The sequence below is a fragment of the Lutra lutra genome, chromosome 11, assembly GCF_902655055.1.
Source record: "Lutra lutra chromosome 11, mLutLut1.2, whole genome shotgun sequence".
Lineage (NCBI taxonomy): Eukaryota > Metazoa > Chordata > Mammalia > Carnivora > Mustelidae > Lutra > Lutra lutra.
This window is the reverse complement of record NC_062288.1, coordinates 67,866,258-67,877,494: the sequence shown is the minus strand read 5'-3', so window position 1 is coordinate 67,877,494 and position 11,237 is coordinate 67,866,258. Positions and strand designations below refer to the sequence as shown.

The window sequence follows — 11,237 nt, the reverse complement described above, 5'->3', positions numbered from 1 at the left end:
CTCATTGGGAACATTAACCTGGGAATGTGTAGTATGGACTGAAAAGAGAGGGACTAGAAGCGGGACGATCAGTTACAAGTTTATTGCTTTGATACAACAGTTCTGGAGGGCAATTTGGTGATATGTAGCAACAAATATAATACATCCATCTTTTGACCTAACAATTTCCCTCCTGGGAATTTATTAAAAAAATAAAAGAAAAAGTGTTTAAAGTAGCAAAAATGCTAACTGAACTGTCATTTATAAGAGAGAAAAAAATTTTTAAACCAAATATCCAACAGTAATCCATAAGATGAAATACTATGATGTGATTGTCATGACACAAATCTGTATTTATTGACCTTGAAATGGTTTCAAAATATATTTAAATGAGAGCAGAGGAATGGAAAACAGTATACTTAGAATGCCTCCACCTTCACTTAAATCATATATATCATCTCATCCTGCTAATACTTGTAGAATTGTCATCTCAGTGGTAGTTTCTAAAGCAAACCTTATTTAGAGTAAATTTCACCAACTAAAATAGTCAACTTCCTCTCTTTCCTTCTTGTAAGGAAGGAAGTGAAGCAGGATAGGGGCCAGGGCTTGTTTATACACTGTACCCGACCCAAAATGGCATCCAGTATGTCTGTGCCTAATGTTAAATTAAAGCACATTCCATGTTCTGTAGGTTTGTAATATACGGTCCTATACAAATTCTGTTTCATTTCAATAACTGCAGAGGTAATTTTCCCCCAATACAAATTATCATCTGATAGCCTTCAAACCCAAGTCTTCACCAGTCACTGTTAAATCAGCTGTAGAAGTGTGGCATGGGTGATCATGGTTCTGGATTGAGAAATCTGCTTTCAGTCCTCATCTGCCACTTCATAGTGAACTTGGCAGGTCATTTAACCTCTTTGAGTCTGTGTTTCATCGTGAAAATGAGGATAAGAAAATAGCTTCCCTTTAGTTGATGTGAATTGGACACAAAGCCCTTCCTTGACTTAATTCTTGTCTCTCTAGATTAGGAATTTCAGGCAAAGAATATAAATACTAGACTGTTTTACTTTTTTATCTTAATTAAATTAAAAGTAACACACCCAGGGGCACCAGGGTTCTTCAGTCATTTGAACGTCCTATTCTTGGTTTTGGTCAGGTCATGATCTTGGGGTTGTGGGATGGAGCCTTCCCTTGGGTTCCATGGTCAGTGCAGAGTCTGCTTGGGATTCTCTCCCTTTCTCTTCCCCACTGCCTCTTCCCCTGTTCAAGCTCTCTCTCTCTTAAATGAATAAATAAATAAAATCTAAAAATAAAAAAAGTAACATTCCCTCAACCCACTGTCTAAAATGCTGAAATATGTTTCCTTTATAATTAGTCTTTTTGGAATAAACCATAGATTATTTTCCTCAAATATCATAAAACTTCCCTATTTTTCTAAGTGTATGTGCAAACTAAAGAGGACCTCACCTTAATTATGAGTATTTAAGATAAATAATTATGTTATTCATGTAACTTACCTCAGATTTATAATCAAATTCATAGTTTTCCAAATTTCCAGAAAAGAAGGCCTACCTTCTTTAGATTCTTCTAAAACATTTTGCTTATGGAAACAAAATGCTATTGAAGACTTTTCCCATCAGGCAAGTATATAAGGAATCCTACTTGCCTTTTACTTTTCCCATTAATGCCCCTAATACTAGGCTCATTAAGGGAACAAATCCAAATGCTTGGAAATGAGTAATTATTTTTCTTGTCATAAATGTTATTGTATTAACATGAGCTCTAATATTTTACCTCCAAATTTCACCTGAATTTTTAGCAAAACATTTTTCTTTTTTTATGTAAATCTTAAGACCCATATCAAGTTCAAAGCCTTAAAATTGATAATTAATAGTAAAATTACTACTCTGTCTTTAAATGATCTTTTCACATTTAATCCCTCTGCCCCCTTTTTCCTTTGAAATGAAAGAAGAAGAAAAAAAGAAGAGATAAGGTCATATTTGGGGGCAAACAATATAGGGTATTGACAAAGAACTGCAAAAACTGGGACATTGTCTTGAAATAAAATTGATGGCATGGTAGATCTTTGAGAGTTGAAAGTAACCTTCAATCAATCTGGGTCCTAAATCCCCCCCCCCAAAAAAATCAATGTATATAAAACTACAGATGAGCCAAGTTTCTCTAGATATATATGCCTTTGGAGAGACCAAGCTGGTGGATAAGCTAAGGTGTGCTGACCCCCTGAAGTGTATGCGGTGACCCAGGAGGGGAAGTTGGAAGATGAAATTATGATTCTTAGAGATGATGTAAGGAAAATGGTGGAAGAAAAAAGTGGCTCAGGGTGTCTAATTAGTGTGTCATATGCCTGGACAAAGAGGGAACAATGTTTCAGGAGAATTCTGAGTGGTGTCTGGAGGGTACAGCTGGGTGTTCTATAGCCCAAAAGGAGAGCTTTTTAAAAATCCATTTTAATGAGGCATGATTTATATACAATAAAATTCACCTTTTTTTAAATTAAAGATTTTTATTTTGAGATAGTTGTACATCCCACATAGTTGTAACAAATAAGACAGAAACATTTCCTTGAACCGTTTATCCAGTTTTCTGCAATGGTGAAACTAAGGTAAAACATAACAATATTGTACTATTGTACAACTGTTCTTGACTATATTGATGTCAAAACCCTGATGGTGATATTGTATTCTAGTATTATTGTGAAAGGTAGTGTATACTATACTGTACTACTGTACTGAGCAATGTCACAGCCAGAATATTGACATTGACACAGTCAATATAGAGAGTAGTTCTATCACCACAAGGATGTAGCCCTTATACAGCCATAAGCCCTGGCTTCCCCCACTTTCCCACTCCACCATCTCTGACCTCTGGCAACCACAAATCCGTTCTCCATTTCAAGAGTTTTATCATTTCAGGAATGGAATTTAAATGGAGTCAGGTGGTGTGTAACCTTTTAGGATAGGATTTTTTTCACTCAGTACAATTCCCTGTTAGTTCATCCAAGTTGCCATAAATACCAATAGTTCATTCCTTTTTATTGCTGAGTAGTATTCCACGATGTAGATGACCCCAGTTTGCTTACCCTGTGAAGGACAAAATGTACTAATTTTAAGTTTATGTTTTTGATGACTTTTGACAAATTGATACACCAGTGGAATCACTACCATAATCATAAATGGAGCGAGAGAAATGAAAATATATGTTCACATACAGACTACATGAACATTTGTAGCAGTTTCATTCATACTAGCTAAAAACCAGAAGCAATCCAAATGGTCAACCGCAGATGAATAAATAAACAAATAAATAATCTTTAGAGCACGATACCCTCAGCAAAAAAAAAAAAAAAAAGAATTACTGATGTAAATATCACACATAGTAAAAGGGCAAGACCTAAAAGAATACATGCTCTGTGATTCCATGTATGTGTATTTCAAGAAAAGGTAAAGCTTTTTTAGTGTCACAGAGCAGATCAGAGATTGCCTGGGGCTGGGTGAACGGAGAGGAAGGACTGATTGCAAAGGGGCACAAGAAAACGTTTCATGGTTTAAGAGAACATTTTAAACCTTAAGCTGGGGAGACTCTGTTTCTCAGAATAGAAGAAAACAAGGAAATGCTGAAAATAAATTTGTTTATGAGGGATAGTAAAAAGAGTAAAACAGGGATCATAGAAGCCCAAAGAACCAAGGTGTAGAAGAATAATGAATCCCAAAGGTGAAAATAAAGGAAACTTGAAAGAAACTTATCAAAGCTTCAAACTCCAGAAAGCTAATTGGAGCATTGTAACACCAGGGATGTGAATCTCACCTACTTGACATCAAGTTTGTAATATGCATATCCCCCCTACTTGGTTTGTGATCTTTACACAGATGTGTGCCCTGCTCTTCTTTGGGTCCCCAAATAAACCTCAGCCCTGTAAACGCAGAAGGAAAGAGCATGGACCCTGCAGGTGTGTAAATTCTACAGGAAAGTCGTCAGCAAAATTATCGTCATTTCACTAATTGGTAAGACATGAAGCTGAAATTACTTCCAATAGCAGAAAGCAAACAAAGAACAATTTGTTTGTTTTTCTTGGAATTCTTTCATGACAAAATACACTGTGATATTTTCTACTAATGCCCTGCTAGGCGCCCTCTCCATTCTTCCAAACAGTATGAAGTGCTGTTACAGCAAATGGCATGCGCATATGGAAAGAAGATCTTTTAGCCCAGTATATATCCCTAAGTCCCCCCACCCTTGAAGGAGACAGTACTTTCCTGGTTGCAGGGAGAAAAACTGGAGCAAAAACAATGAAAGACAATAGGATTGGAGATAGGAGTTCAGTCTAAAAGAAAACATAAAAACAGAGATCCAAAGTCAGTTGAGAGTAGGGGGGAGGGTGTCAATTCCAGGGGGCCTGGAGGTAGGAGAGAAGTAAGATACGCTTACCGGAACTCAGAACTGGGGAAAAAAACTAAAGTAAATAGGAAGCAAGCTGGAATCAAACTGTAAGTGGGAAGAATTACCGGGAGATGCTAAAACCACTGAGTAAAAGATCGTTGTGGAATAGGATATTCACGTAGTGCAAGAGGTTCCTACAACACATTTCTGTTTTTAAAAGATTTATTTCAGAGGTAGGGTAGGGGTGTCGTGGGGGATAGGGAGGGAAAAAATGAAACAAGATGGGATCGGGAGACAAACTATAAGAGACTCTTAATCTCATGAAACAAAGTGAGGGTTGCTGGGGTGGGTAGGGATAGGGTGGCTGGGTGATGGACATTGGGGAGAGGGTATGTGCTATGGTGAGTGCTGTGAAGTGTAGAAGCTTGATGATTCACAGAACCGTACCCTGCGGCAAATAATACATTATATGTTAATAAAAATATATGTAAATCAGAATGCTAATTTACTAATTTATGACAATAAATGAAACCAAAGAGCAGGAAAAAAAGATTTATTTATTTATTTATTTGAGAGAGAGAACATGCTCAAGCGGCAGGGTCAGAGGGGGAGGGAGAGAGAATCTCAAGCAGCCTCCATGCTGAGCATGGAGCCCAATGGGGGGCTTGATCCCATGACCCTGAGATCACCATCTGATCTGAAACCAAGAGTCAGAAGCCCAGCTGACTGCACCCCCCAGGCACTGCTCCCCCCTCCCCCGCCCCAGGGCAGATTTCTTATTCATTGTAAAGGGAAAGTGCACTTTTTCCCTGGAGTGATCTAGCTGTGTTGACACTTTGCAAGTGGTTGAAATTAGTACCACCGAGAGAGGCACAGACAGATAGTGCATATACCTGTGAGATGTGGTGTCAAGTGCCTACATTAACCAAAAGCCCAAGTTAATTAACCAAGTTAATTAGCTCAAGTGATTAACCGAAAGCCCAAGTCCTACAGAAAAAGTACAAAGGATAAAGGGGGACGTGAAATGACACCATAAGAAACTCTAAGAGGGTTTGCTGGGACCCTACCCCTTATTAGTAAGAGTGATTATAAATACAGGTTCTAGATAGAAGGAAGGGGACATTTTATCTCCTAATATTGCAGGCCATAGATAAGGTTAATGGACAAGTTAGAATTTGGACGACTAAAGAAGAAATCTCAGATAGACCCTTAGACCCAATGCTTAACAGGAAAAAAACTGGAGGTTAAGAACAGGGTCTCACTGTATTGTGGAATATAAGTAAGAGGGGGGAAGGAAAAGGAAAAAGATAAGAGGAACTAGTTAACCCAAAGAATATGTCATCATGGCAGAGGGAGCCCCTTAGTGGGGCATCATCCGGAACCCTAGTATTCTTACCTGATGTGTGGATGTGGGGAGACCCTGGGTGCCTGAATCAAATTTGAAAAGATGTACGGAAGGTTGACCAGGGGCTTTGGTCCCAGATATCAACCCCCTAAGCACAGACATGGCCTAACAATGACAGCAAAGAATTTCCAGTCTTTGCTTTGTCATTGGATCAGCGGTGAGATAGAGGCATTTGAGAAAGAACTGACCAGACTTCAGGCTGTATTAATTGTTTTCAGTGGTTAATTTATATGACAACCAATTTTTTTTTTTTTTTAAGCCAAGACTGGGGGCACCTGGGTAGCTCAGTGGGTTAAAGCCTCTGCCTTCAGCTCAGGTCATGATCCCAGGGTCCTGGGATCGAGCCCCGCATCAGGCTCTCTGGTCGGCGGGGAGCCTGCTTCCCCCTCTTTCTCTCTGCCTGCCTCTCTGCCTACTTGTGATCTCTGTCAAATAGATAAATAAAATCTTTTAAAAAAACAATAAAATAAAAGCCAAGACTGGCATCCTCCAAGGGAGAGATGGCTAAGATGAGAGAGATTTGAAACCATAGGATATGGAAAGGAGTTAGAGTAACCCAAAACATTTCATCCTCAGCAGAGAATGTTTGGATAGAATTCAATGTCTGCCTTCAAAGATCTATGTAAGGTTATCTCTTGGAGGAAGGATGTGACTTACTCCATGTCAACTGCAGAGGGCAGAGCTGGGACCAAAGGTTACACGGAGGTGGATTTGTCTAATTGCTTTGCAAAGGGAGACACAGAGTTCCCTATTTACTCTCCGAACAATTATGACAGCTAACATTTACCAAATGCTCATGATGTCTGCACCATAGGTAAAATCTTTATATGCCTTAGCTAAAAAGCTGTGGATCAAATTCTTAGTTATTACAAGTGCCTCCCAGCATCATTTAGTAAAGGCTCCATTTACTGACTGCCTATTAAATTACTTCATTTTGATAGTTACCCTGTTTACTGTTATTGTATCATTATCTTTTTACAGATGAGGGAACACAGAAGGTAAATTAGTTTTTTGGAATCATCCTGTTTTAAGTTATTGGCTTATAATGGTTTGGACCTAAGTCTTCCTGCTAGTAATACTACCTCCAGAGGTTATGCATGTAATAAGAGGTCAGATCAGGGCTGTTCATTAGAAATATAAGCCACTAATGTGAGCCATATATGTAATCTTACTTTTCCTATTAGCCACATTAAAAATGTAAAAAACCTGGTTGGCTCAGTTGGTGGAGCATGGGACTCTTGATCTCCTGGTTGTGAGTTTGAGCCCCATGCTGGGTGTGGAGCTTACTTAAAGCAATAAAATCTTAAAAAGTTAAAAAAAAAAATGTAGAAAGAAACTAGTGAAAATATCTTAAATTATATATATTTACATTTTAACCCAATACAATAACTCAACTGACTCATCACGTTTATGATCTATTATCATTTGTTGAAATGATGTAATCAACATAAACATTATTAACAAGCTGTTTTTACATTCTGTTTTTCACACTGAGTCCTGTGTCCATTTTACACTTGGACAACATCTCAGGACTAGGCACATTTAAAGTGTTCAATAGTTGCTTGTGGCTCTTGGCTGCTAATGAACAGCCAGCACAGGGTTAAAATTTAAATCCCCTTGGGGGAGGGGGTGAGAATGCAATTTAAAGAGTTTTGCCTTCTACCCTAGATTCCAGCGCCTCCCTGCTCCAGATTTATCTCCTTTGCCAGTTTGAAGGGAATGCATTAGTAGCCGCCTTTGTCTTTCTCAGCAGAGCCAATGTAGATATTTCTGATTAGGGAGAGGACAGGTGTTTCTCCTGCAACCTTCCAAGGACTGTTATTTCCCTCCTGGCAGCTAGGCTGGGAGTTAGTTTTTTATTTTTGCTTTGAAGATCACGGAAGTAGGTTGCATTAAATAGTGTACCCCAAATGCCAAACGGGGAGTAGAAAGTCTTGCTTTATGCCAAGCTATGCCAAGTTAGGGAGCCCCTGGTTTAACTGGTTAGAAATAAATCATGTAAATGCATAGGTAACTGTAAGAGGGAACAAAGGTTCTGTTATTCTCGCCACGCTGCTCGAGGGTAGAGGCAAAGCGTCAGAACAAACACAGCAGCTCTTTAAAGTAGCTTTAAAACAACCCACCTAAGTTTCCCCTCGAATTCCAAACCAGTTGCCAAAAATGAAAGCATATAAAAAGATGCCACGCGCTCTCGGCCTCCCGGAGGTGGCGCTATGACGGAGACGGAGTTAATTAGTGCCTGCAAAGCGCCGCGCGTGTGAGCTCATCCGAGAAGTCATGCTCCGCACACATATTATTTATAGCCGATCTGAGGCGTGCACGGTGTTTGACATTTTCCTTCTTTTTAAGTAGGGGGACTCCAAAAAGTCGCGGGCACCCTCCCCCACCCCCCGCAGGCAAAGTGCGGTGGGCAGGCTCCAGGGTGCGGGCGGGAGGTGAAAGCGCCAACCACGCGTGTCCCGGCGCAGGTGCCGGGGGGCGGCGGCGGCGGCGGCCACTCCGCAGCGTCCGCTCGGGAGGAGAGTTCGCGGTAGATCTCGGGATGCCTTGCAGATGCAAAATGTGTCTCTGGCCAGCAGGAGGAAGGAAGAGGAAGTGAGAGCAGCGGCAGCCGGCGGCGCAGCAGCCGGCGGATCCCCAGTGTAAGTGCGTGTGCGCGGGCGAGGATGGGCACGGGATAGAGGCAGAGCCACCCACACCGCCGCGGCCCTGAGCTGGGGGACAGAGCCTCTGGCCCCCCTTCAATGGTCACGGGTCGCCAGAGCTCTGGTCGCGGGGAACCCTCGCCGCCACCGCCGCTGTCCTGCGACCCCGGGCAGGTTCGTAAAGTTTCCTAGGCTGGCGCCGCGCCCCGACTCGCTGACCTCAGCGCGGCCGGGGAGGGAGCTGGGGCTGGGGCGCCCTGCTTTGGGGGGGGGGACTCCGAGCGCCGCGGAGACACTTTTGTTTCCTCCCCGGGGGCGCCGCGGCTGCAGCGGGGGTGGCCGCGGCGCTCGGCGGGGCGAGGGCTGCGGGCGCTCCCGGGCGCTCGCAGTTGGGGAAGTCTGGGCAGAGCCGGGTGGCTGGTGTGGGAGTGGGAGCGGGAGCGGAGGGAGCGGGCGAGGGGGATGCAGCGCAGGGCCCCGGCCCGGGAACCCGCGGGGAGGATTTGGCTGGGGCCGGCTGGTGGGGGCTGCCGGAGGACAGTGCTGCTGGCGCCGGGGTACTGGGGACCGGAGAGCGTGGGATTTGGGGGTTGGAGACCCGAGAGGCTGCGTTGGAGAAGGGACTGGCTGCTCGGACTCTGGCAGATGGGAGGGAATTCCTCGGCCGGCGCGCTCTGGGGAGGGGACTGCGAGGGGCTAGTGGGATGGAGGGCCCGAGGGGGCGGTTGGGGCGGCTGGGACTCGAGAGGGAGGCAGTAAATGCCCGCCTCCTGGGGACAAGCCGGGGTCCCCCGCTGGGAGCGTGAATGACGGCGGAGGAGGGGGGCTTCTGTGGGAGATCCAGGCATGGAAGGTGGGGGGGCACCGGGCGCGCCTTCTGAGTAGGGGACAGCGGAGCTCGGGGGGTCCTGGAATCCGAGCTGTGAGCAGCAGCGGAGATCTTAAGAGTAGCTTTGAGGAAGAGGAAATACAGAAGTCAGCCGGCCGGGGGGTGCGCGCGTGTGTTTGGGGTTGGGAAGTCCGTGTTGTGTCGCGGGCGCGCGCGAGGGTGGCGAGCGTGTCAGCGTGTGTGTGTGTGTGAGAGAGAGAGAGACAGAGAGAGAGCGCGAGCGACCGCGAGGGGCTCCAGGGCTGGGGACTTCCCGCCAAATGACCCTCTCCCGCTTGGGGGCCGTTTGAAGTTCCTTGGCAGCTCCCGGCAGAGGTTTTTGGCGGTCGGACCTGAGTTGACCTAAAGCTGCAGGGCTTGGCCTCCCCCAGTGACCTGGCCCCCGGGGCCTCTGGACAGCTCCTGGGACTCACTGAGCATATTTTGTGATACCCTGTGCCTCGCACCCTGGGCCTCCTAACACCCCTGGCAATGAATGAGGCGGACTTAATCCCTTGTATTCAAGATTTCAGAGAAGCCAAGACAAGGGTTTCTGCCTCAGGGGCCAGAGGCTGTAGGCTCCTGGTTTAGCGCTGCCCTTGCTTGGGAGTGGGTGGAGGAGGTGGGGCAGTGGAAGAATTTAGGAGGTGTTTCTTTATAAAAGTAATTAATGATGTGTATTTATGCATTAGCTCTTTGAGGGTTAACATTGGGAAGGAGAGGGACATAACCCCACTCAGGTTCACTTTTACGTTAAAAAGCCTGGCAGGAACTATTATTAAGGGCCTCTCTTGGTCATGGTTTTTCATCTCTAGCGTCCATACCTACTTCCCAAGGTTATTTCAAGGATTTTCCTCCCCCAGTTTGCAGAACCTCAGAAGCCCAGATCTCCTGCTGTCATGTGGCAGACTTTTTTTTATGGTTGCCCTTCTGAACCTCTGCTCTTTACTATGGTACATTTCCTCTCTCTTGAGGGCTGTGGTTAAATGTTGCCTTTTTTCCTACTACATTTATTACTTAGATTTTTTTTTAAATTAGATGGACTGGTTGTCTAATTGGGAAATTGAGGGAATGACCTGGAGTGTTGGAACTCTGCAGGGGGATGGGGTCAGGAGGGAAGGGAACTGGGGAGGAAGCTTGGTAGGTTAGCAGGGAAGGGGAGGTTGTGAAGTAGGCCCCGGGAGGCCTGGTTCTTGTGGAATCCAGGAGCAGGCATTGGGCTACAGGGTGGGTGGTGTTATTAATGGTCACATCTCCACGCCCACCCCCTTTCCCATGTCTTATCTTTCTGCCTTTTAATTTTTTTAAGATTTATTTATTTATTTTAGACAGAGGGAGTGTAGGAGGGAGGGAGGGAGAGAATCTCAAATAGACTCTCCACTGAGCTGGGGGTGGGGTGCATGGGGCTCTATCCCATAATCATGAGATCAGGACCTCAGCTGAAACCAGTCAGATGCTGAATAAACTGTTACCCAGGTGCCCTTCTTGCTTTTAATTGCCGCCATTCTGACCACCTACATTCTTCCTTTTCTCCAACTTCTCTCCCCAGGATCTTTGCACATGCTATTCCTTTTTGGCAAGTAAGTTTTCCCCACATGTCCAGATGGCTCACTGCTTTGCTCACTTCAGGTCTCTCTGCCCAGTTGTCAGCTTGCAGGCAGCCTTTCCTGATTATCTCATGTAAAATAGCAACCAACCTCTCTCTGGTCCTCTTAAATAACTCGGTTTTCCCTCTTAGCACTTATTACCCCCTCGCATTATATATTCATTTGTTTATTTGATTATGTCTCTTTCCCCCATTAGGACGGAAGTTCCATGAGGGCAGGGACCTTGTCTTGTGTATAGGTCCACCTAGACTGATTCCCAGCAGACTAGGTGCTCAGTAAATAATTGCTGATGGACTGAATAAGAGATGATTGTTATGGGAAATATACCAGGG

General features: G+C 44.4%; 1 protein-coding gene across 5 annotated transcripts in view; it reads left to right on the top strand.

Annotated features, from left to right (window-relative positions):
* Positions 1–8,048: 8,048 nt before the first annotated feature.
* The window catches only part of ELMO1 (engulfment and cell motility 1), a 545,585-nt gene continuing 542,396 nt past the window's right edge, over positions 8,049–11,237 (top strand). For 3 of the 5 annotated variants that reach the window (XM_047695459.1, XM_047695464.1, XM_047695462.1), the window contains exon 1: positions 8,049–8,604. The gene's annotated coding sequence lies outside the window, so the exon portion shown is untranslated. The remainder of the gene's footprint in view (positions 8,605–11,237) is intronic. The other 2 variants (XM_047695461.1, XM_047695463.1) reach the window with 1 other exon arrangement.